Source organism: Sus scrofa, chromosome 1 (genome assembly GCF_054392235.1).
Source record: "Sus scrofa isolate SSC_HxYL_T2T_F1_AM1 chromosome 1, Sscrofa_HxYL_maternal_Yorkshire_Landrace_v2.0, whole genome shotgun sequence".
In the NCBI taxonomy this organism is placed as follows: Eukaryota; Metazoa; Chordata; class Mammalia; order Artiodactyla; family Suidae; genus Sus; species Sus scrofa.
Window position 1 is genome coordinate 172,374,923 of NC_139383.1, and position 27,339 is coordinate 172,402,261.

At 41.2% G+C, this 27,339-nt stretch overlaps 1 long non-coding RNA gene across 5 annotated transcripts in view; it reads right to left on the reverse strand.

Moving 5' to 3' along the window:
- The window catches only part of LOC106509065 (uncharacterized), a 70,320-nt gene that overhangs the window by 32,566 nt on the left and 10,415 nt on the right, over positions 1-27,339 (reverse strand). For 2 of the 5 annotated variants that reach the window (XR_014816456.1, XR_014816464.1), the window contains one exon: positions 8,786-11,575. The exons of the other annotated variants lie outside the window; for them this stretch is intronic. This is a non-coding gene — a long non-coding RNA (uncharacterized LOC106509065). Of the gene's footprint in view, positions 1-8,785; positions 11,576-27,339 lie in introns of those variants that run through there. 5 annotated transcript variants of the gene reach the window in all.

A 27,339-nucleotide genomic window follows, 5' to 3' on the forward strand; every position in this document is an offset into this window, starting at 1 on the left:
AGGAGGACAAAGCAGTCTGAAGACTTTGCATTGTTTATGTAAAGATACATGTAGTACAACTACATGTTTTCAAGATAGGAAAGCAAGTACATTGAAAAAGTTCTGTACACATACACACGGTTTAGTTCTGGGGGTTGTAGTTGGAAAGTATGGAAGGGATATTGGAAAAGAGAGTCAAGTGACTTTATAATTTTTGTCATTTGTATAAGAAGAACATACACATGAATTAATGTGAAATTTATCTTTTTAATTGAAAGCAAATGCAAAGTACTAAAACCCATTTTTTTACAAAAAGCTAAATTATAGACTTACTCCCTGCAACAAAATAATTTGCAATGGAATTTATTTCAGTTGTGAACTTCTTTCCCAAAGTGTTTTCTTGACCTGGATTCTATTTCCATGCATTTTTTCCTCATCTCTCTGGGCTATGTAAAACAAAATATATCTGCTCATTAGAAAATGTTAAGACTGGCAGTAAAACCAGAATTAACATAGTGGTGGACCTTATTTACAGGTGTGATATTATTCTGTCTGTTTTCCCCCTTTCAACTCTATATTTATGAGGGCCAAGCTTTGAAACCAGGCAGAATTCTGCCAATTAGTGATTTTGGGACCTCCCATAAGTTCCTAAAAGCTCCAACTTTCAGGTTCCACCTCTGTAAAACTAAGGAGAGCACCTACTTCAGAGGCTTGTGTCCTCAATAAGACATTACAAGTGAAATTATTTAACAGAGCACCTGATGGGTGGTTCAAATATGTTTTTGCTGGAGTTCCCACTGTGGTGCAGCAGAAACAAATCTAACTAGTATCCATGAAGACGCAGGTTCGATCCCTGACCTCATTCAGTGGGTCAGGTATAGTGTTGCCATGAGCAGTGGTGTAGGTCACAGACATGGCTTGGATCCCACATTGCTGTGGCCATGGTAAAGGCTGGCAGCTGTAGCTCTGATTTGACTCCTAGCCTGGGAACCTCCATATGCCAAGGGTGCGGCCCTAAAAAGCAAAAAAAAAAAAAAAAAAAAGTTTTTGCCATAGATATCTTTGCCACAAACATTTCACCACATAACTAATTGACCATAAAAGATAAAATGATAAAATAAACAAGATCCAACTGTGCAGCAGAGGGAACTATAGTCAATATATTGCAATAGCCTATAATGGAAAAGAATCTGAAAAAGAAAATAACTGAGTCACTTTGCTCTACCTCAGAAACTAATATAACATTGTAAATCAACTATATTTCAATTTTTAAAAAGATAAAACAAAGAAAAATAAACATTAAAAAGAACACAATGAAATGTAAGAAATAAAAAGGCTTTGTTGTGAAATACAAAATATTTCAGTACCTTTGAAATCTGTGTATATTCATAGCATGACTGCAAATAACTGGTTTTATTTTGTGGGTTGTACCCAAGCCCTTGTGTTCCAAGTCTTTCCTTCTTAGTAATATTATTACCTTCATCATCATTATTATTATTTTGCTTGTTGATTCACCTCCTTGTTTGGCATCCCACTTTTTATTTTTTCCTAAATTTTCTTCCTGGAGTTCCCTGGTAGCTAGCAGTTAAGGATCCAGCATTGCCACTGCTGTGTCTCCATTTCGCTACTGTGACCCGGGTTTGATCTCTGGCCTGAGAACTTCCCCATGCCACAGGCATGGACAAAAAAATTAATTCATTCATTAAATAAAATTTCTTCCTCATTAATAAGAGAGGTATCAGTTTCCAAACACTAGGATGCCTGCTGGTAACTGAGCTTTGTGTTATGTTGTGAAAGCCTTTACATTGTTGATTGTTCTTGGCACACTGTCACCTGTCCCTTGAAAGATGTTCCAAAGTTCTGTGGGACATATGGGTTCAACTTTGTGCCTTCGAAGCCCTCAGCCTCCTTCTCCTCAAATAGTGTTTCAAAATAACAAAGCAAGTCATTGTCATCTGTCAGCTCCAAGAGGACATCAATAACGTTGATAACAAGAAGAAATGCTAACACATTTCAACCAATTGAAACCAAATTGTCAACCAGTTATCTTTCATGGCAAAACTGCCTGACAGCCAATTAGTTATACAAAAAAAAAAAAAAAATTGCAGCAGAATGCACAAAGATGTCTATGTATGGCAAAGAGCTTCTGGCAAAAATACCCAGACACCTAGCTCCTCCTACTTTAGTCAGTGGAAGCCTTGAAAAGTCAAGCATACCACTTAACTGTGTGAACTTGAGCAAAGTAATTCTACCTCTCTGAGTCCCGGTTTCCTCATCTGTGAAGTGGGTAAACCAATGTTTTTGTTGTGTGGGTTTCTCTGTCTCGTACATGTGATGAGCAACTCAACATGTGGCCCATTATAATTACCATGTCTGTCTTTGTCTCTCTTCCTTCCGTTCTCACCCTTCCCTTCTCAAGCGACTTCTGCATTTCCCAGTTGACTCGGCAGGTGGAGCAATTGAATCGCAACGCAGCTAGCCTGAGTCACATCCTCACCAAGTCGCTGCCCTGGGCTGCTTTCTTTGGGTCAAGCCTACATCCCCCCTCGAATGTTTGTCAGCCTTGGGAAGCGGTCTGACGAACATTCAGGGGGTAGCAACAGCAGCATCAAAGTACCTTCTGAGGTTTCACTTAAACACCGAGCCCCCTGGAGGCTCCCACAGAGGTAGAGCCTGTCGTTGTCCGTGCCCATGGCTATTAAACCAAATACCTATTGCTCTTCCACAGGTCGTGGTTCAGAGGTATTTATTCAGGAGCCAACTTCTTATCAATTAATATTCTGTCTGAAAGGAAGACTTTGTTGATCACCTGAGTCGAATGAAGATTTTTCATTTCTTTTGGCTTTCAGAATCGAGGACAATATGTTCACTCTCCATTTTTTTGGTCTGCTTGGGTGAAGGGAAGTTGATGTTCTAGATTGGATAAAAGACTGGAATAGGCTATTCAGAGGCAGATTCCTAAATAGGGCACCTTTCCTAGGCCAGTCCTCAGAATTTTATGAGCTTGAAACTAGCACCTAACTTTCCAGGCTCCAACAAGCATGCCAGTTTGTCCTGCCCCAAACAGCTGGGTAAGCACGGAACGACATAATGAGTAGAGGGTTGAGGTCAGGGCACCTGTGTTACAGCTACAGAAGGTCCAACACAGAGGTCATGGCAGCGTGCCAGGGCAGAGCCCAGAGCAGTAATATCCCAGAGGACCGTCAATGCCCATGTTATTCTACCACAGCAGAATTGCTGGGGGCTGCAAGTTTCATTTGAATAGCACTTCTCAACCCTACCAGACCTAATATCCCCCCTTTCATAACAAATACTGTACAAATCTCCGACAGAGTAACCTCAAGTCAAAATGCACAGATGTAACTTACCACATAGATAACATTTTTTTTGGCCTCACCCCTGGTATGTGGAGGTTCCTTAACTTGCTGAGCTACCAGGGAACTCCCATAGATAATATTTTAATCACTCTGATCTCCTAACAGTAATGTAAAGTATACAAAAAAAAAAAAAAAAAAGAATACAGACAAGCAAAGTCATTGTAATAAATTATATGTATTTTGGTATGTAAATGACACAATTATAGCTAAAAGCCATAAGAAAGTAGTTTGATGTTTGTGCCTGTGCATATACTTGCCCAAATATGCCAGCTGCAAACAGTAAGTATTGGTGACTCAAATACCATGAGCTGTAGTGTTTTCATGAATAACTCAATAAATTCCAACCAAATTTAAGTATCATCTTTCCTTAATTTATATGGAATGATTGTAAAGTCATAAAAGACAAACTGTGTTTATATGTAAAACAGAGTTAGGTTCTGGGCTCTTCATTGGTTTTGACAACCGCTTCTACACCCAGCCCCCCCAACACACACACACTTGTAATTTCCTAAATAACCCCTAGGAGGCAGCATCGCTACTATGAAGCCCAGGAGGGCCCCAGTTTGGGGAGTGCTTTAGCTGCCTTCCAGATATCCTAGAAAGCATCAGGTTCTCCAAGTAATTACCTAACACCTCCCTCAAGTGCAAAATCCAAGACTTTGCACACCTGTCCCCGATTTGATGACCAATGGCAGGTGGCTCTGGGCTAAATTCCTGTGTAATGATGAAGCCCCGGCCTTTGGATGGACCACCCCTGCAGCGCAACACAATCAGCCTGGGAAATGCAGGTGAAAAGGAGACACCTGCTTCATCCCCCGGGCTCCCTTCCACCCCACCCCACTTCTCCATCTACCAAGGAAAGGCCTGGAAGCTAGGCCCTCAGCAGATCCCCACAGAATAGACCCTGCACCAGCCTCTGGGGTTATTTGGCAATCTGGAGTATAGTTAATTGAAGGGGCTCCGGGCTCTAGCCTTAGTTAAATGAATGGTCTGGTTACTTGACAGCTAGTTCGAAAACCTATGTTCTCAGATCCTTATAAAACTTTCCTAAAACTCGTGAAATTCACCTTCCACCAAAATATCAACGGTTTAGTTAGTAGGCAAGATTCCTTTTTCTTTCTTTTCTTATCCAGTTTCCCATAATGGGGTTATAATATGCCTATATTAATAGAAATGTACTTAGTAAACATGCATGTCCATTTCCTAACTTAATAAATAAATGACCTTTTAAGAATACCGCCAAGTTTCAGGGTCCTCTTTCTAAACAGTTCTCACCATTGAAAATGCCTGTGTACACCGCGTTTAAGGTGGATTCTCATTTCAGGAAATCTCCTGAAAGCTTGAGTTCTTGTTTCAGTTGTTACCTATTTTTCTACAAGTCATCTTTTTCTAAAATAAGTGCACTCTGCCAATTGCAGGTCTTTTGAGAAGCAGATGCATAGGTGGGCTTCGATAGAGATGGATTCTGTTCAAGGAAAGGCTGTAAGAGGAAATGGGGAAGGAGAGCTTCCACTTTCAGGCTGAGAGCTGTCAGGTCATGTAGTGACTGTAATCCCAAGTAGGAGTTGGCATAATAATTTAGCTGATTAAATATTGACTAAATCTATGAATGAATGAGTACCCAAAAAAAAAAAAGGCATGAATACTTCAAGAGACTTGGGGAGTTCCCGTTGTGGCTCAGTGGTAACAAACCTGACTAGTAACCATGAGGAGGCAAGTTCAATCTCTGGACTCGCTTGGTGGGTTAAGTAACCAGCATTGCTGTGAGCTGTGGTAGAGGATGCAAATGCAGCTCAGATCTGTTGCTGTTGACCCCTAGCCTGGGAACCACCATATGCCATAGGTGTGGCCCTAAAAAGAAAAAAAAAGAAAAGAAAAAGAGACATGGTAAAAACATATAGTTGCTAAAAAACATTTTTGATCAAATAAGATATGGGTAAGATTACTATGAAAGTTGGGGTGTAATTCTGCACTTTTATTGTGTTTGCAATGTCTCTGCATTTTAAGGAAACCGTAACTGGCAATCAGTGTCAATGCTTCAAGGATGTGACTTGTGCAAAACAAGTGATAGCTCTAATCAATGAACCCTTGCTAAGAAAAGACAATATGCTTACATCATAAAATTGATATGAATATACACATCTATAATCTAAACGAAATTTTACCTTTTAAAAGTCTATGATTTGATGGACTTTCTCAATTAACCAGCCACTCCTGACCATTAGAGGCTTCTTCATTTGTTAAACTACAGTACAACTGCACTTACCACAAATCTTTACATGTAGGATAATAATGAAAAAAAGATGTTCCTGGGCTGGAGAGAGTATGTAAAGGTCAATTTAGGGTCATGGTTAGGTCCTTTCATTCCATTTGTTTCAAACCATTTGTTGAGAATGGTTTTAGAACTTTGCCAAAATTGTAAATGGACTACTTTGATTTCATATCTTTACTTTGCAGATATGTCTATATATAGATATATAGGTAGGTAGATAGAAACATAGATAGATAGATAGATAGATAGATAGATAGATAGATAGATAGATAGATAGATAGATAGATAGATAATGACATAAATTTCTGGGCCCCAAATGATAGAGATCAACCAAAGGGTTTTTCTAATGTGTCATATATACTCTGCCCAAGACGTGCTAGGGAATATTCAGTAATCACTTACGTTCATTTCGGTTCTCGGATGAAGGAGGCATTAGTTTTAAAATTTGATTTGTCCAGGCCCACTCCACCCTCATTTCGTGTGGTTAATTCATTCATTCAGAATTGCCAGCAAACCCTTAACAATCCCCTACCACAACCCCAGAGTGGCACAGGGAAAGCACATGCTCTGGAGCCACACGGGTCTAGGCTTCACCACCAATCCCTGCCTCCCAAGGATGGTGTGATCTGGGCAGGCCCTTTGCCTCCCTGAAGCTCCCTCTTCAAGTGTAAACACAGGTCCTAATGTCTGCTTGGAGGGCTTGTGATGAAGCTCACAGGAGACAGGTCATTACACAGAACACCAAGAGTGGACACTCCTTCCCAGCTAGTTGCATCCTTACAGCTCTGCAAAGTTCTGTTCTAGAAAAACCTGGGTCACTGTCCCCTTTGTAAACCTCTCTTCTCAACACCCATCATGCAAATACCATATTTAATCAACTCTTAAATGCACATCATTTCCCACTTTGACAGCCACAAAATTGGGTGTCTTAACGAATCAAAGGCATTTTATAATTGCTGTCAATCAGGTGACTGTCTTCACATATTTGACATTATGCATCTGCCAACTTAGAGCTGTTCATATCACCATCACTTCCTTTGAGTTATATGCATTCTTGGTATTCACGTGCCCTTTAAGATGGCTTTCAAAAAATTCCACTCTGATTCAACATGGAAACAAAAAATTATTGTGTCCACAAAAAGGTGCAGGACTAGAATAACTGGGTACGGATTTGCTATTAGTCCAGCAAATATTCTTCTAGAGCAATATAACCAATTCTGTATTTTCTCCTGAATCACTGTAAAAGATTTAAGAAATGTAGATACCTTTGAACAAGTGAAGCTGTGTCATCTTTTGTTTACTGAGTTACTTACAAAGGCATGGCTTACCAGGCTCCAAGAAATGCACAGAAGGCAGAAGAAAGGGCCAAATTCCTCAGAATGGATGAAAGAAATGTCAAAGGGATGAGAGGCCAGTGCCAATCAAATCGTGCATTGCAAGGGACCATTGTTAGGATAATATCGTAACACAGCAGGATGTTATGTTTGTTTCAAAATTCAATTGTCTTCATCCAATAAATTCCAATGAAACTCCAGGTTTAATAAAGAGGCCTAATGAATAGAATGTCAAGTAGACCAACATTTTCTAACTGGGTTTTGGAAGAAATTTCTGAGAAGTTCATTATATATCCCATGTGTGTCTTTCATTGGTTTCACAATTTCTATCTCATCTAAAAATGACATGGAGCTCAAAGTCATTTCCCTTAACTTGCTCTCAATGAAGCTGAGAAAGCTTGAGACAATCCCTTCTTCTCTTAAGTACATTACCATCTTCGGGGTGCAGGCTGGAGGCAGGTGAACCCTGGATATCAAAAGGTTTTCTCCAGCCCACAACTTTAGCCAAGCTCTGAGTGCCCGGGACATTAGTTGGCACCCACCTTCCCCTTGGCCACTGCAATTCCAAGGGCAGGGGAGCAAGACTGTGGGAACAGCAGGGGGCGCTTTGCCCAATCACAGCTCCTTGGAGGTTTTCAAAGAAGAGCTTGGGGAGACCAAGCTAGACCTTCAGAGCAGGGTAGGGGTGGGGAGGTGAGAGGGGCCGTGGGGGTTCAGGAGGGGCTGCTAAGAAAGCTAAGTGTTCTGGTGAAGTCAGAGACTGGGATTTCTGACCCTTTTAGGAGGAAGAGGATGCGACTGAGTGGTGGACTGGCGCCTTAATGCCCACATGCAGAGTAGAGGTTTGAGAATTAAACCAGCCATAAAGCAAGGCATTATACGTGGGCTGTGAGTGTGGCAAACATTTACTTTGGGCCACAGAGGTCTGGACTTGCCAAGCGTCGCGGGTGAGTGGATAACAGGGGTTGGAGCCAAGGAGGTTACCAGAAAATCCTCAGGGTTCAGGAGTGTTTTCAAGTTAATAAAACCTACCCAAGTGCTATCTGATGGCTGAAGAGGACAATTAAAAAAAAAAAAAAAAACTCTAGCCTAATTCTCTTCTTAAATATAGTTGGGAGGGCAAGGGCGGGGGGAGGGGGGCGTTCCTATTAGAAAGTTTCATGATAAATTATGAATTCCACTTTGGAACCAAACAAAACGGTTTGAACATACGGCTCTCTGAAGCTCGAATAACAGGCTGTCCATGATGGCTTTGCTAATGTCCTGAGCTAAGCCACCTACCTCTTATGGAAGAGAAATTGCCCCTGTGGTCTTGTTGCCCTGGTTCACCTCTTAAGGACCTCCTTTTTTCTCTTTCCTTCTTTTATGTACATTTAGTTCCCACAGGCTTCCTTTATCAATATTTCAATTGGTTGCTGCTGACCTATACTTGAATCCAAATATTTGCCCTATTCAGTGTGAATTGTGCATTCAGCCAAATGCTTGATTATGTCTGTGCTCTTTTGAGCAAACTGAATAGGCTACTTGACTAGGTAATGCCGATATAGCCTGGTCATTAGGAGTGTTTGTTAGAATTGACCAGATGCAACAAGGAAGGAAGAAACAGGACAGAAGAAGCGATCTGTGCTCAGTGTTCCTTCCAGCACAGCCACAGTGAAGAAAATGAAATTGTGTGCTTTCCAGGGCATAATTACAAACTATCTCCCTGTTCTTCAAAACAGACCCTTAGTCTAGAATCAATCAAATAGGCCAGTTTCAATCAAAGGAGATGGCCAACCCTGAAGGCTCACAGATTTATTTAGTCAATGAGAAGTTATACTGTGTAAAATAAATACGATACTTTTTAATGGTGGTTAGCATTCTTATTTTCATTGCATAGAAGACAGAAGAAATGTAGTAAAGCTGTATATATCATATACTCTCAATTACCAACACTCTCTACACTGCCATAAAACCACGGCATTGCTCTCTGTACACAAACTAACCTTTTACAAAAATTGAATGTGGAATTCCCACTGTGGCTCAGTGGGTTAAGAAGCCAACATAATGTCTGTGAGGAGGCGGGTTCGATCCCTGGGTTCACTCAATGGGTTAAGGATTCGGCATTGCCACAAGCTGCAGATGCAGCTTGGATCCTGAGTCGCGGTGGCTGTGGCATAGGCTGGCAGCTGCAGCTCCCATTCAACCCCTAGCCTGCAAACTCCATATGCCGTGGATGTGGCCATAAAAAAAAAGAAAAGAAAAAAAAAATCAAACATCACAGGACTGCACAACTTATAACTCTAATATCCTCAACCGTAGTTCATACATATGTACTGACCTACATCATGCCCAGTATTGAGTTATGTTGTGGAAACACTTTGTGTGCAATAAAATTGCGGAATTAAAATTCTGGCTCCTGACCCAAGGGAGTAAACCAGCACAGGTCCAGAAGGATTTTGCCAAAAACGAGAGTGGCTTTCACATGGACATGAATTTGACCAGTGCCCCAGAACAGGATGTGGTAGTAAGAATGTACCTGGGTGTTTACACTTGCTCTTGAGCAGTTCATAGCTTATCGGAGAGGGAAGACATGCAAACAGTGTAAAAAGGTAGACATGAAAGTACTTGGGGCAGGGTACACAGTGAGGTCATTACAGACCGAAATAAAATGTGAATAAAATGGCTCCTGCCCTCTGGGAGCTTACAGTCTGTTAGAAGAGATCATTTAGAGACATTAGCAAATAGTATCCAAGGCAGACTGTTCTTGAAGGAACAACATGACAAGATGGGTTTTCAGAGCTGCAAGAGGTAATATCCAAGTGGGCTGGATATGTCCAAACTATGTTTTTGTTTGTTTGGTTGTTGGTTTTTTGGGTTTTTGCTTTTTAGGGCCACACCCAAGGCATATGGAGGGTCCCAGGCTAGGGATAGAATTGGAGCTACAGCTGCCAGCCTACACCATAGCCACAGCAACACCAGATCTAAGCCACGTCTTCAATCTTCACCACAGCTCACAGCAATGCCAGATCCTTGACCCACTGAACAAGGCCATTCGAACCCAAGTCCTCATGGATACTAGTCGGATTCATTTCTGCTGCACCACAATGGCACCAACCTATGTTGTTTAAAGTCCTGCCTGATGCTCATGGCTCTGATGTATGTGCAACCTCACACCACTTGTATTTTAAATGTCTAAAGAATTTACAAAAATGTTTAAGCACCTCCTACATAACTCTTTGATTACAAGTGGCCTTGCTGCCTGATTTGTTTCTGTTACACCAATCACAATGTGCTGTTGTATGAAAGAGGAGAGGGAAGGAGGAAATGAGTATTTATTAAGTACCTACTGTATCCCAGCCATTGAATTAGTTTCAACTGTTTCTCAACTTACCTATGGAGAAGTTTCACTTACTCCTTGGTTCCTAGGTCTATCAATGCTATGTATATATAAAATTTCTCCTATAATTTTTGAAAAATATATATATATTATCTTCACTTGAACAGTGAAAGATGAAGATGACTCCCTGTTAGTGAGAAGGTCACCTTGACACCTGATGATTTTTTGTTTTCTTTTCTTTTCTTTTTAGGGCCACACCTGAGGCATATGGAGGTTCCCAGGCTAGGGATCAAATCGGAGCTACAGCTGCCTGCCTACGCCACAGCTCACAGCAATACAGGATCTGAGCTGCATCTTTGATGTACACCACAGCTCACAGCAAGGCCGGATCCTTAACCCAATGATCGAGGCCAGGGATCAAACCCACAACCTCATGGTTACCACAGGAACTCAACAGGAATTCAAACACCTAATGATTCTTGATGGTTAAGAACAGCACAAAGTAAAGCCAAGATGTTGAAAAAGCCCATACATAGACATTTGCATTGGAGGGTGGGGAAGTGGGGAGTGTCAGAAGAGTGCCTCAGAAGTGATTTTTTTCCTAATCAGTGTCTAGCAATGATCAAACTTATTACTTGAAGATCTTTAGAAGAAAAGGACTATATAAACAAAAACTAAACATCGCTCTAACAAAAGGATATTAACATAATTTACATACTAAATCACTACTACTAATGATCATGATGACGTAGCTGTAAAGCTCATTACTTATAATGAGGTGAAATAACCAATTCTAAAAATATTTGAATCTCTATTGGTTTCCTAGAGCTGCCATAACAAAGTACCACAATTAAGTGGGTGGCTTAAAACGCAGAAGCTGGAGTTCCTGCTGTGGCACTACAGGAACAGCAGGCATCTCTGCAGTGACCTGGCACAGTAGGTTAAAGAATCTGGCTTCTCAGCAGCTGTGGCATAGGACAAAGCTGCAGCTTGGACTTGATCCCTGGCCTAGGAACTCCATACACCAAGAGGTGGCAAAAAAAATAAATAAATAAACAAACAAACCAAAAAAACCCAAAGCAGAAAGTACTAGCTCACAGTTTTGGAGGCTAAAAGTCCAAAATTGAGATGTTCGCAGGGCTCTCAGGAAGCTTCTGTTAGGGCCTCTTTCCATCTTCCAGTTGTTTGCAGGCATCTTTGGTGCTTGTAGCTGCAGCACTCCAGCCCTCTACCTTCACACGCATCCTCCCTGTGTCTTCTCTCCATGGGTGTCTGTCTCTGTGCCCACTTGTCCCTTTTTATAAGGACACCATCATATTACATTAAGGTCTGCCGTATTCCAGTATGACCTCATCTTGACTAATTACATCTGCAATGACCCTATTTCCAAAGAAGGTCACATTCCCAGATACTGAGGGTGAGGACTTCAGCATATCTTTTGGGGGAAAGGGGGATGTAAGTCAACCCCTAACAATATCTATTTTTCAATAACCTGCAAACAATTTGGAATCATATGTTGAATACACTGCTAATAGAATATGATTCTAATTCTAGAACTAGATCACACTGGTGTAATACTTTGATGTCAGTGAACTGACAACTGAAAAGTCCTAAATTAAGAGAAAGTGCATTAAAAGAGCCTTCACAAGTCCTTCTTTTAGTATCAAAAGCCCAAGGTCAAGTCTAAAAACTGCACTACTGGAGTAAGGGAAAGGGGAGCAGGGCTCCTGGATGTGCCCATGGCAGATAATACTGCATTTAATGAGGTGTTTTCCACATCACTGTGTCTGACATGTTAGGATGACAGAAAGGCTCACAATCCAAGCCAGTTGAGGTGTAACCCTTTTCCATATCACAGACACATTTCTGTAACCATAAATAGGGAAGAAGCAGCCATTCTGCTGATTTAAGAATTCAGGAGTTCCTGTGGTGGCTCAGCAGAAACGAATCTGACTAGTATCCATGAGGACGCGGGTTTGATCCCCGGCCTTGCTAAGTGAGTTACGGATCTGGCATTGCCATGAGCTGTGGCATAGCTGCAGATGAGACTCGGATCTGGCATTGCTGTGGCTGTGGTATAGGCTGGCAGCTACAGCTTGGATTCAACCCCTAGCTTGGGAACCTCCATATGCTGAAGGTGCGGCCCTAAAAAGACCAAAAAAAAAAAAAAAAAAAAAAAAAGAAAGACAGAAAAAGAATTCAGCAGCCAACATGGACGAAACTCTCCCTGAGAAGTTAGCATAGAAGATCTGGTGTTCGTTTCCCCATTATTCCAAAAACTGAGTGTGCCATGTTTGCAAATGAAGAAAATAAAGCCTTCAAGAACACACAGTGGCCATTTCAACAATGACCAAGCCCAGTGATTTATAACTGAAGGCCAGAAAAATATTGTCCCTCACATTGGCAAGATGGATTCTTTGCTAAAATAATTAATATTAATTGTGAGAGATATTTTGCTTTGCTGATGAAGAAATTTTTTTCTACAAATAATATGCGTGGCAGTGACAACAAATTATCCTAATGGAGTTACACACACTTGATGTTAGAAATAAAATTTTTCCCCATTTCTGATATTTTCTACAAGGTCAAAACTGCTTGTATTTTGGTTTTTGGCCACACCTCGGCCAGGTATCAAACCCATGCCATAGCAGTGGCCCTAGGCAAAGCAGTGACAACACTGGATCCTTAATTACTAGGCACCAGGGAATTCCAGTTTGCTTGTATTTGATGTTTGTTGCCCAAATATTTTATAATCTCAAGTGTTCAGAAATGTATAAAGTATTATAATGGCATGCTTAATACTTGATTGTGTAAAAATTATCACTTGGAGTTCCCGTTGTGGCTCAGTGGTTAAAGAATCCGACTAGGAACCATAAGGCTGCAGGTTCGATCCCTGGCCTCCCTCAGTGGGTTGGGATCCGTTGTTGCCATGAGCTGTGGTGTAGGTCACAGACGCAGCTCAGATCCCAAGTTGTTGTGGCTCTGGCACAGGCCAGCAGCTACAGCTCCAATTAGACCCCAGCCTGGGAACCTCCATATGCCATGGGAGCAGTCCTAGAAAAAAAGGCAAAAAAAAGACAAAAAAAAAAAAGTTATCACTTAAAATATTATACCGTAAATATTAACTATATGAATTAATGGAAAATATGTGAATTGATGTGTGTTGAGACTTTTCCAAGGTATTGAAGGCATTTAGCTTGGTTTAATAGTTGTTATTAATACCGTCTTTTCCTTATAAAGAGGTCCAGAATAAGAATTATTCTATGGCATAAAAATTATTTTGAGCCAAAAGCTCAAAAGCTTTTCAAGTTCCTAAAACTCCCCTTGTCTACCTAAAAGCACTCAATTCTCATAAATTCTCTCCCCTGGAGCAACTCTAATCTCTTCTTGGAGAGAAGCTGGCACCACACCCAAGTAGATATTGCCACAAAACTATCATATCCCCCATCTATTCTCCTAAGGGCCCATTTATCTTTCCCCAAAGTCATTTGCTTTTCTTAAGTGCCCTTTCTCCTCCCTCCACCCAATTTTTAAGAAGTCATTTGTTTTCCCAGAAGTGCCCCTCCCCATTCCCTATTAAAACGGTTTATAAACCCCATATTCCTCCTTGAGTCACATTTTTCCATGAACAAAAATCTGTCTTTTCTCTTGCTAATCTAGCATTTGTCAATTTGATTTGCAGGCATCTAGCACAGAATCTACATGGTTAGAAGAAAAGTTTTCCCTCTGCAACACTTACTCTCTGAAACTTGCAAGCCACTTATATTAATGCTTGCTCTTTTTATGTGTTTCCTTATCATCACAAACAGGTTTTATGATCCTCATTGAACAAATGAGTTAACTTAGACTGAGAAAATTGAAGTAACCTGTTCATGGTAGAGGTGGGATTTTTAAAGTAGACCTGACCCCAAGTCCCACACTCTTCCCACTGAACTTCTATGTTGTTTTGATGATGTGTCACATCATTTTAGGTTTTGAAAGAACAAGCTACATGGTCTTGCTTGGCTCCCTCTCACTCTCGTTCTCTCCCTCTCCCCATCTCTCGTTGCTTGTGCTTAGTGATTGAACACCACTTTGCATCCAGAATCACTCTCCATCCATTTGTGATTCACTGACGTGCAATGAACCATCTGTTTATACAATTAATATAACATATACATCCATATAAGATATATATATACACACACACACACATACACACACATATTCCAGCTAGGATAGTATTGCCTGGTTAAGCAGACTCTCTTCTTTATATACAAATTGAGGTTGAATCAATGTAACCATGCTTGATACTCTGGATGTTACAAAAAAATGCAGCTTTGTCTTCAAAATCAGAGTACTGTGTGTTACCCCAAGCTGTATAGTGGCTTCTGGTCCTGTATTTGCCACTAAGCATTATTTTTGAGTAAATCCTTCAGATTCCCAAACTTCTGGTTTTTCAACAAGCACTTAATATCTAAGTCTTACATCAAGTGATTGTTGCATCGAGAAAGAAAACATGAAGGAACAAGTTTGTTTGTTTATTTAAGGTTAAATCCCCAAAGGGCAATGACTTTAAATCATTATGAAACATATTATTAGAGCTCATGTATCTGGTGCTACCCTAGCTGGGTGTTAGGTCAACAACCCACTTGCTCAGTCTGTGCACTTAAGGGTTTATTTTCGCCTTGAAAACAGGGACATGCATGGCGCCTTCAAAACTCATGTTGGGAAGCATGGATAATAAATTATTAGGAGAACAAAGGCTGAGCTCATCGAAAAGCTATTGCTCTGTGGGTAAATACAACCCCACTGTGTATTAAACAAAAATTAAACCCCATTTTCTTTTTTATAGTTAAGTTGCCATCAATTCAAATAGTGAGAACAAGGCACTGGACACAGTTAATAGTCTGCAGACCGGCCAGACCCAGCTTTGAAAGCATTTAAGCTTCCCTGAAGTGCTGCTTGTGCCCAATTATAACTTACTACTTACCATCTTCATAATTTAAATCTGTCCGCCCCTTAGGGGGGAAAATTTTTTGCTAATCAAAGCCATGAATGCACCTTTTTCCTTTTGACAGCATTAAATTAAAGCTAAATGGTCGGTTTTGAATGAGTTACTGTGAAGAATAAAGGCATTAATGAGGTAATTTCATTATGGAGACTCATCCAGGCCTATGTGAATACAAGGGAAGTAAGTAGAGGGGAAAGCTGAAAGCTGCAGAGGAAATTAGGGTTCCTTCCACCCTAATTAATGTTTGGGAGCATTTAGTACAGGCACCAAATTAACTGCTCCAAAGAACTCTCATTGAAAAAAAAAATACATTGTTGCCCTCCCATATAATTAGAAGACAGTACAAGGCGAACACTCAGTGAGTATAAAGCCAGCCTTTAACTGATGCTGCGGTCACAGAGAACTGGCCATTAGGGATGCGGGAGTTTAAGGAAGCACTAGGCAGACAATATAGGATTGTTTAGGTCCTTGGGCTCTGGGAGCTGTAAACAGGTAGCCTCTGAATGAGGAATTATGAGACTCCTGGGAGGCCTGTCTTCCCAGCAAAACAGTCTTAAATGCATCCAAAAGGAAGAAAGAAAGGTGAATAGGCCCAGCACAGTTAGCAAAGAGAACGCCCGATGCTTGTCTTAAGTGATTACATGAGGTTGTGCCGGCCTCTCTCATTGAGTTATCTTTACACGGCTTTTGTCTCCTCTAATTGGAGCTGATGAGGTGCTAATTGGAGGCCTTTTTTAAAAGCCCACTACTTTAATCATTGGAAAATCTAGGGAGACTGAGGGAGTGGAGTTAATGAGACCAAAAAAAAAAAAGAAGAAGAAAGAAAACTTATAAAAGTGTAGCTTGACCAAAAATAAAGCTGTCATTTGTGTTGGTTTAGGAGAATGATAGGGAGAGTGCTGATGGGAGGGAAAGGGGAGCAACTGAGATATTTAATGTAAAATTCTTTCCAAACCATCTTCACAGGTTAGCTAGAAGAGAAAGAATCGGGTTAGTCCCCCTTTAATTCCCAGAGTGGGCCTGAATTCAGGCTAAAACCTTCCAACTCTGCCTTCCAAAATTGCAGAGAGAAACTCTATGGAGACAGGCTGAACTTTGTCCCTCCTCTCACAGCAAAAGTTTTTCTCAAGATCTCTGGATGTGACTTGCCATTTCTTCTGGCTGCAGGGAGGACCCTTCATCTCAGACTTTCTTCTTCATCGCAGGCATAGAGAGAAACAGGGTTGTGAAAAAAAAAAAAAAAAAATATATATATATATATATATATATATATATATATATATTTCTTTTCAGGAGGTTCCCAGGCCAGGAGTCCAATCAGAGCTGTAGCCACCAGCCTACACCACAGCCCCAGCAACATGAGATCCAAGCCAAGTCTGCTTGGCAACGCCAGATCCTCAAGCCGCTGAGCGAGGCCAGGGATCAAACCCAAGTCCTCATGGATACTAGTCAGGTTCATTAACTGCTGAGCCACGACGGGAACTCCGAAAATATCTTGAAGGAGTATGACTTGGGAAAAGAAGGCAGAATTAACTTATCCACAGCACCTCTTAGAGTTGAGGGTATGGGAGTTCCCATTGTGGCTCAGCGGGTTACAAACCAGACTAGTATCCATGAAGATTCGGGTTCAATCCCTGGCCTTGCTCAGGGGGTTAAGGATCCGGTGTTGCCATGAGCTGTGGTGTAGATCGTAAACGTGGCTCGGATCTGGCTTTGCTGTGGCTGACAGCTGCAGCTCCAATTTGACCCCTAGCCTGGAAACTTCCCTATATCTTGAGTGCAGCCCTTAAAAAAAGCAAAAACAAAAACAAAATAATTGAGGATATTTTAATCCCTCCCCCCTTTTGGCTTTTCCTTTATGCTTTCCAAATCTTTAGAGTAAGACTAGATCACTTTTATCAGAAGAAAAATAGCATTTTTGTATCTTCATTCAAGGTAATATTGTTTCTCTTTTTTTTTTTTTTGGTCTTTTTTTAGGGCCGCGCCTGTGGCATATGGAGGTTCCTGGGCTAGGGGTCCAATCAGAGCTGTAGTTGCCTGCCTACACCACAGCTCACAGCAACACCGGGTCTTTAACCCACTGATAGAAGCCAGGGATTGAACCCATGTCCTCATGGATGCCAGTGGGGTTCGTTAACTACTGAGCCACAACAGGAACTCCCCATGTTTCATTTTTTTTTTAAGTGGCAAAAATTCAGCAGGGAGTGTGTAGTAGGGAGGGGAGGAGATGCTGTGGAAATGTATTCTTCAAAAAATACCCTCTTGAGGGCACCTCACCTGGCTTGCCTAGTCTTGCTGTGTCACAGGACCCCACGGAAAGTAAAGACACCACAAAGACGCAGAGACATCCATCAAGCAAGCAAGAGGGTTACAACTCTCCCCTCTCTGACTGCCTCAAGGACTTATAAAATATGCCATGGATTTAGCACTTTTTACACTATCTTGTATTATTGTCAAACATTTCTGGAAGGTTAATTTCCTGACACATCATAACTGACTTTAGGGCTGACCCTACAGTATGTCTTCCACTCCCACCTAAGTATTCAAGTGCTTTTCATAACATGCTGCCTTAATGTGAAATCCAGTCACACTAAAGTCGATCAGCCGACGACATATGAAATTGACATGCCGCAGATCTGCCTGTAAATACAAGCACATGACATGTGCAGAACGTAAGTGGGATTGAACTTTATCTTTGTGAAATGAGTTGATACGTGTCAAGTGCTTGGAACAGTGCCTGGCACTGCAGTTGGGAGTCAGTCATTTAAAGCTGCTACAAGAAGACTGAAATGAGAGCGGTAAACATGGGAAGCAAAATCCCCAAAGGCAACAATGATGTGCCAGGAAAGAGATGCAGCATTTGGTTTGAAAGCTAAGGAAGAGTTTGGTTTAGGGGGAGATATTTCTAATGAATAAATATCATGTATATCATCAGTGGGCTGAGAGGACAGCCTGCCAGCATCTTGGCTCTGATTCCATGAGACAACACTCTACTGATGAGGATCACAGCCCTAGAAGGATCCCTCCAGAGGCCACTGTTCTACAGACGAAGACATGATGTGCTCACACTCACCTGGGTCACCATGAGTGGCATCAGACTCTGCATCTTCCATCTATAGTCCAGTGCTTTCCCCCTTTAATAACATGCAGCCCCACAGGACCAGGAACTGGCCAGCATCCTCCTCAGAAGCTCCTCCTTTGTATACACATACATTTACAAACTTATACTGACACCTAGACCTACCAGTCAGCCCCAATTTGGGGCAGGGGGGAATCCTTCTTTCATTTTATACAGACAATTTGTACATCAAGGGGAAAGTCTGTGTGTCTAGGTGGCTCTCCATCAAACTGATTCATTTGGTCACTCAAACACCCATGCATTCAGCACCCAGCAAATACCAGATACCTGCAAAGTGCCACACCCTGAGCTGGGTGCTAGGGATAAGAAAGTAAGCAAAATCCACCACAGCCTACCCCTGGGGAGCTGGTGTGGGATGCAGGCATTACACAAAGATTTGCACAAGGAATGTTTTGATTCCTGATGCCATGATAAACGCTACGGGAGAAAAGCACTGTGTGTGGTGTGTGAGTAGGTGGATGTTGCAGGACACAGTCTTTTCCCAAGGTCTCCAGGTGATACTGAAGCAGGTGCTTGGGAGACCCTGAGCTACAGATAGCAGAACCCCCCCACAGCTGCAGCTTCTAAGAGTTAATAAGCAGCCCCAGAACAGAGGGCGACTGGGTTGGGGGAGGGTGAATGCAGCAATAGGCAAAACCTCAGCAGATGCTTCAGCAGGAGGTTGGACAAGCTATTTACCAGTTGGCTGCAGCTTCTGAAAGAGCGAGCAGAAGGGTCAATCAATGCAGCCTCTATCAGTCCAGTGACCATATTTTTAAATAATTTAAAAACCCAGAAGATGTGATCTAACAATTTTTTTGTTTTACAAATTAATTTGGTAAAATAACTTGCACAGACACAAAAATTAAATTGAACTTGGTTATACAATTACTCAATTGATTTTATTGGCTAAACATCTTTACATGAGTTCTGGGGCACATGGGAGCCAGGAATTAAGAGCTCTGCATCTTAGATTGAAATTTAAAAATTGTAGAGGCACCCCACCCATTTGATAATGAAGAAATAAAGATCCAGAAAGATAGGTGACTTCCTTATAAGTCATGCCAGTGGCAAGATTGGAGAACGGTACTCCTGGTTTATAATTCGGAGTGCTTTTAACACCCCACCATCTGTCTGGCCCAGGTATTGGTCAGGTGCAAACTTAAAACACACCCAATTAAATACATGAAAAGCTCCTATATACAACTACTAATAAAATAAATACAAACTAAGACTCCATGGAGTTCCCTGTTAGTTCAAAAAGTCTTATAAGTAAGCAAGAAAACTATCAAAGATGTCAAAGATGACTGGGATTGGGTCAAGAGGACTCAGGAGGCAACTTGAAAAGGCTCCCACTGGAATGATGTGAGCATCATTAAGGATAATAATTAAAGCAGAAGAAAACATGTTAAATAACATAAAACACATCAAATACACTAAACCATGAGTTCAAAACAATAACAAACAGAAACAAATAGCCAACAAATTTAGTTTAAAACTAGTCTGTTTTTTTAAAAAGGAAAGAATCTAGCATTTTGCCTGCCCTTGTAAGAACTGTAGATCAAAGTAAATAGTTAATGAGAAGACGTTTCTATGGAGGCAACTAGAGATTCTCATACTAAATGAAGGAAGTCGTAAAGAGAAAGACAAATACCATATGATATGACTTATATGTGGGATCTAAAATGTGGCACAGGAGTTTCTGTCATGGCTCAGTGGAAACGAATCTGACTAGCATCCATGAGGACGCAGGTTTGATCCCTGGCCTCGCTCAGTGGGTTAAGGATCCAGCATTGCCATGAGTTGTGGTGTAGGTTGCAGACGTGGCTTGGATCCCCCTAGCTGTGGCTGTGGTGTAGGCTGGCAGCTATAGCTCCGAATTGACCCCTAGCCTGGGAACCTCCACGTGCCATGGGTGCAGCCATAAAAAGACACAGAAAGAAAGAAAATGTGGCACAAATAAACCTATCTACAGAACAGAAACAGACTCACAGACATGTACAACAGACTTATGGTTGCCAAGGGAGAGGGAGACACAGAGGGACGGACTGGGAGTTTGAGGTTAGTAGATGCAAACTATTACATTTAGAATGGATATGCAATGAGGTCCTACTGTATAGCACAGGGAACTATGTCCAACCTCTTGTGATAGGATACGATGGAAGATAATATGAGAAAAAGAATATATATATAAACATATATATGTATGTATGTATAACTGGGTCACTCTGCTGCACAGCAGAAATTGGCACAACACTGTTAATCAACTATACTTTGATAAAAAAATGTTTAAAAACCAAGTTTCTTGTTATAGAAGCATCAACCAAGAAATGAAGAAGAAATGATGGAATTAGAGTATCAGCATCCCACAAAGCCTAATGAAATAATGGCTATAGGAAATGATCATCAATGAATGCAAAGAACAAGACGTTATGTGTCTTCTTGTAGAACACATTCCCCACTGACTATGAACTCTTCTTGCCAAAAATTCCAACTGGGTCAGCCAGCGCTTCCCATGGCTCAGAGTTCTCAGACATGGCCTCTGTCCAGGCCTCAGCTGTTCTCACTTAGTGTTTTGCAGTAAACTCCCAATTAATCCTCAGGCATCTGATGGTCCTCCAGTCTCCCCACCTCCAAACTCCAGAGTGATCTGTGTATATTTGTGTGCATCTCTCCTCTGCTCTAACTCGTCATCAGCCCCTTTTGCAGGCTGAATTGCATCTCTCCAATTCTCTAGTCCTAACTCCTGGTATCTACGAATGTGACCTGGTTTGGAAATAGGGTCTTTGCAAGTATAATTAGTTTAGATGAGGTCATGCTGACTTAGAGTAGACCTTGATCAATGACTAGTGTCCTTATAAGAAGAAAAATTAGACACAGAAACACAGAAGAAAGATAGCTCTGTGAATACAGAGACAGAAATTGGACTGATGTATTCACAAGCCAAGAAATGCTGAGGATCACCAACCAGCAGAAACTCAGCTGCCTTTCAGAGTATCTGCGAGAGATCCCTTCCTCATGCCCTCCGTCAGCTGCACTGAACAGATCCTGGAAGGAGCCAGTCTTGGAAAACTTCAATCTTTGCACATATGGTTCCCTTTGCCTATGATGACTGTCATCCTTCTGACCTGTTCAGATGGCCCCTGGTCTTTGATCCCTCATACTCCTCCTTGCCAGAATCTTGGACCCAGAGTAGCTTTACTGTCTCTCAGGACATGGAGTGGTGCAGGTGACCGGGAGATTGGACAAAAGTTGGTGGGTAGGGGAGATAAACAAATGAACGATATATAGTAACTTCTCTTCATGGGAGTTCAAAATCTAAAACTAACCAATTCCTGAATCTCCTTTGTGTCCCAGCTTACCAAGTGCAAACCCCAGTTGGAAACACAATCTGAGAACATGTCTGAGAGATGGCGAATGGGTTATTACCCTAATTACAGGCAGGGACCATCTGCCTATATATTTCTAGATCATTTAAACAGAAAAAAAAAACTTCACTTTATCGCTACAGTTGTCCCTGGGTATCTGAGAGAAACTGGTTACAGGACCCCACAGACATCAAAATCCAAGGATGACAAGTCTCATATAAAATGGCACAGCATTTGCATATATCCTATGCACATCCTCCTATATACTTTAAATCTTCTCTAGCCTACTTATAATATCTAATACACTGTAAATGATAGGTGAACTGTTATAAATACAATGTAAATGCTATGTAAATAGTTGAAAGTAAGTGGCAAATTCATACTTTGCTTTCTGGAATGTTCTGGAATTTTTCCCAAAAACATTTTTACAGTTGGTTGGAGGATGCGGAACCCATGGATATGAAGGGCTGACTTCACCTCCCAGATGGCTTGTTCTTCTCTACTCTTAAATCTATTTCCCTGGAGTTCCCGTCATGGTGCAGTGGTTAATGAATCTGACTAGGAACCATGAGGTTGTGGGTTTGTTCCCTGCCCTTGCTCAGTGGGTTAATGATCTGGCGTTGCCGAGAGCTGTGGTGTAGGTCGCAGACTCGGCTTGGATCCCATGTTGCTGTGGCTCTGGCGTAGGCTGGTGGCTACAGCTCCGATTCAACCCCTAGCCTGGGAACTCCATATGCCGCGAGAGCGGCCCAAAGAAATAGCAAAAAGACAAAAAAAAAAAATCTATTTCCCTTCCCACCCCAGTGCTTTTATATCTGTTTATAAACACTCAGAGAAAGGAAAATAAGATGTCTCTTTCCCTCTGCCTGTTCCATTTCCCTTCGTAAATGCACAGGCTGCATGAACATCTCAGCTGAGTCCTCTCTTTGCAGTCCGAGCTTCCCATGCAGTGGCACATTTTCCCCACTCGGGTGCCTTCGCCATTCAAAGAAGCTTTTTCAATTTCCCTCAGGGGAGCTGGCATGTCTTCCTCTCTTTTTTGACTCAAATTTCTTTGGCCCTTCTTTGGGGCCCTGCTTCTCCCTCAGTGATTTTACTTGGGGCTCACCTCTGCAGAGCATTTTGAGCTTTATTCTATCAGATAGGTTTCCTTTTGTCTTTCTCATTTTTTGTTAAAATTGGTCCTTCATTCTTTTTTTTTTTTCTTTCTTTCCTTTCTTTTCAGCCATGCCAGAGGCATGCAGAGCTTCCTGGGATCGAATCTACACCACAGCAGTGACCTGAGCCACAGCAGTGACAACACTGGTACCTCAACCACTGAGCTGGTGCCTTAACTAGGGAACTCCGAGCCCTTCATTGTTTTATCACTGAAACAGTTTCCTAAATAAACATCCAATTTTGTAAACCCCATAAGCCTTTACATCTGTTTCATGGATTCCTAAGAGTAGTTCCCTATAATTGTGAAATCTGTCCTTTTCCAATTTAGTGTCACATTTAAAGTGAATTATCTCTTTCCATTTCTTGTCATCTAAACCTGATCAGTTTTGGTTCACTTTCCTCTCTCACACATTCAAATATATCCTGATGAAAGAATTGGCTCAAAAGGATGTACACCTGATCAGATCCTGAAAACCCATCACACTAGTCTTACTCTCCCGATAAGGAGACTGAAGTAAATCCTCACCGAAATACCTTCCTTGCTTCTTATGTTTTTCTACCTTAACCTAGAAGTTCACTAATTTCCTTTTTTCTTTTTCTGGCCACCCCTGGGCAGGCAGAAATTCCCAGGCCAGGGATCAAAACTTGACCACAGCAAGGACGAGAGCCACTGTCATAACAATGCCAGATCTTAACCTCTAGACCTCTAGTAGTAGGGAAATCCTACTTTCTGCTTTTCGTCTGTTTCTTGACTTGGTGGTTATGAACTAAAAGTTTTCAATACCAATATTTCCTAAAAACCTTTCTTCAGGGTGTTTCATCAACCATGCTCTTGGTGATAAATCATCTTCTTGTTACTAGCTCTCTTTCTTGTCACTGAATATCCAAGAGTATAAGGCGCTAGATGTATGTCCAGCTGCATTTACATCTCTCTCAGAATTTACAACACATTTCTGCTCACTTATCTGCCTCCTTCACTTATCTGTGAGCTCTTGCTGTCAGATACCATATTTTATTCATCTCTGTATCCCCAGCATCACAGTGCCCACCTCACACTTGGGGCTCAGTAAATGTTTATAGAATACCGAATAAATATACCATGACTTTCAAGCCAAGAGACACAAAATCAGGGCAGATGAGACTGTTAATTAGCATAGAAAGAGAATATACACTTGAGTGTGAAATGTTCAGAGACAGGACATAAATAAGGGCTCATAGAGCTTATGGAGAATGTAAGACCCAAACTTGGCCACTGGGGGAAAAAAGAGAAAGCTTATGGAATCAGCGAGGGTGCTTGAACTTTCCACCCTGTCCCTCCAAGTTTTCCAAGTGGGTCTGCCTTTGTTTTCTTTCTCATCTCATGCCCAAGCCTTTCTCATTAGGTCAGCTGCACGCACCCCATCCACCTTTACCAACCTGGCCTAAAATCCTCTTAGGGTGCTTAGCTGTGCAACCTCATCTTATTTTTCAGCCCAGTGTGAGATATCAAAGACCCTGATGGACAATGCCACTTTTTGTCTCTTCTTCCAAAGGTCCCTTGGGCCACTCTCCCAGCCGTGTGTGGTTACTGAGGCTGCCCCTCTGGAGAAACGAGGCTGTGGGGTAATTAGGTCATAGAAAGCACTGAAACCAGAGGATTCAGCTGGAGAAGGGGCTAAAATTCATAAATAAAGATTGGCATACCTTGAATTCAAGATAAGCTCATTTTTGGATCCGTAGGCTTGGTCTAACAGCACAGTGACAATTATATCCTTTCTCTAAATGTTTTGCCTCCGCTGGCTTCTGAAACATTTATTTTCTATCACTGAACCCTTCAATAGCAATATAATCATTATTTCCATTTCCCTGCTTCCACCAGTCTGAGAGCCAGCTACCATTCCCAGTTCATTAACCGACTGGCCTTCGAATTAACAACTCCTCCATCGGGGGTTGCCTTGGAGACAAAGCTTCCTGTGGGTAATCCAAGATTATCTAGCTCTTTATCCTGCATGTGACCCTTAATTACTTGCTAAATTAGAATGGTTTTCTGAAAATCACAAGCGGAGGTTAATATGTTCTTCCAGAGCTGGTCAAGCTAAGATGACACTGAATTCACAGGGAATTCAAGTTACATGATCCCTGAAGGCGTCTCTTTGAGTAAGAAGATGAACTCTCCCCCTGGGAGGCACTGCCCCCCCATAAAGCCCCTGTCACTCACTGTTCCTCTGCCTGCTTTTCTAGTTGCGGTTTAATCTCCTCAGGACAATTCACTATGTCAATATTGAGCAGATTCATTCTGGGGCAGGAGCCTGCACCCATTTGTCTTTGATAACTAACTGCTTTCAATTTAAGTACAGATTTTTATCATAATTGCAGATTTTTGCTCTTTCATTTACACAACTACAAGGCTTCATGTGCCTGTTATGGATGAGCAAGAAAAATGAAGAAACTACTTTTAAAAAAGAAAGTAAACACCTTAGGAGGAACAGTTGGGGCCCTAAAGTATCCTCCCTAACATTTTACAGGCCTCAAAGGGAGGCTAGTGGGAAGGGGGGACTCTTATAATGCACCGAATGAGATGCCTCTTCAAATAGCTTTTGGAACTAAGTAAAACATGAGTAAATGCAGGTATTGAATGAGATTAGTCATAAAAGCATACATTTGGCATCACTAGGTTTTAATTCATTTAGCCTATAATGAAATTACTGAGGGTAAGATTTTTTTAAACAATCTTAAAAATCTAAAATATTATGAAAGTTCTCAACACTAAAGTATTAAACTAGAAAGAGTACAGAGCCTTGACTCATAGGCATCCATCCAGCAAGTGTTGAGGAACTTGAACCGAATCAAATTAGAAATAAACAATATTGGAGATCCGGCACCTCAAATAATTCATTCAGATTCCTCAAAGAGTTGTCTGCAAGTCGCTAAAACCCTCGTCAATCAGAATGCTTGGCTGATTACACATAAAGCTTTGTGTGTTCATGATTATATTCCTCAGCTGTGTACCACCTTTAAAAATATTTAAGCATCTGTTGTGTATAAAGCATCACAGAGCCCACATTTTGTTCAAGTGTAACAGAATAGGAATTAGCAGGGAGGTCGTATGAGAATTATTTTATTGCATTTGCCCATGGCTTAATCATGCTATGTGTGGAATATCAGGAAATTGACTTTGGCTATGGTGCCTTTCTATTAGTCATCGGAGTGATTCGCTTTTAGAGAGAAGTTTGAGAAAGTGGTTACCAATGGAAACTGAAATTTTCTTTGACAGTGTTTTAGTTTTGCTCAACATTTCTTTAATATATTCTTTTATTTTTATTTTTTGTTAAAGTATAGTTGATTCACAATGTGCCAATTTCTGCTGTACGGTGTTCAACATTTTCTTAAAGTCTGTTTCACATGACAGAATGCCTGCAGTCTATTACTAAGTGTTGTACAAAAGGGATTCAAAAGGGTAATCAAATAACCTTGAGAAGTGTTGAGTTAAAATAAATTAGGTTTCATCAATAGAGAACTTTTATGAGCTTTTCATACTTTAGTGTGCATATGAAAAGTCATGTGTCCTAAACTTATTTACTTGTAGATTTCTTATTCTTACCGTACCTCATAGCATCTCTCGGCACCAGTTATTCTGGAAACACTATTTTTTTTTTTTTTTTACACTGCTTTGGGTAATAGGTGCACATACAACTGATCCAAAAAAAATTTGAGAAATTAAGCATTCCATTTTCACATCCTCACCTACAAAAAGGTGCCCTCATGAAAAACAACCATGTGAAAAATTTAAGCAAATCGTTCTGTAGCCCTGCTCTAGCAGTTACCCACTAGCCTTGTACAGACAAGAATTACTCAGTAAACCAGAGGGAGAGGTGATCCAGAAAGCAGAGCAACTGTTCTACGTAGAGACTTAATCCAGCTCCGTGTTCATCTTCCTTAGAAACCTCACATCTTGAATCCTTGTTGATTAAAAATTGATTATGGGAGTTTCCACTGTGGTCAGAGGGTTAAGGATCCGGCTTTGCCACAGATGTGGCATAGGTCTCAGCTGCGGCACGGATTTGATTCCTGGCCCAGGAACTTCCATATGCCACAGGTGCAGCCAAAAAACAAAAATAAAAATTTTTTAAAAATACTTAATGTTAATCATTTTCAGTTAAATGATTAAACTATAGTGTAATCTTGAACTGATAGTTTTGTTCTTATAATCATGTTATCATGTCCTCCAAGATCACTCTTGTACTTTGCATCCTTAATAATCTATAAAGTCTATAAGACATTATCATGTTCTTGCTTAAACATATGTAGGAGACACTGTCGGTTGAGTTTTTTTTTTTTTTTTGGTCTTTTTAGGGCCACACCTGTGGCATATGGAGGTTCCCAGGCTAGGGGTCCAATCGGACCTGTAGCTGCTGGCCTACACCAGAGCCACAGCAACACAG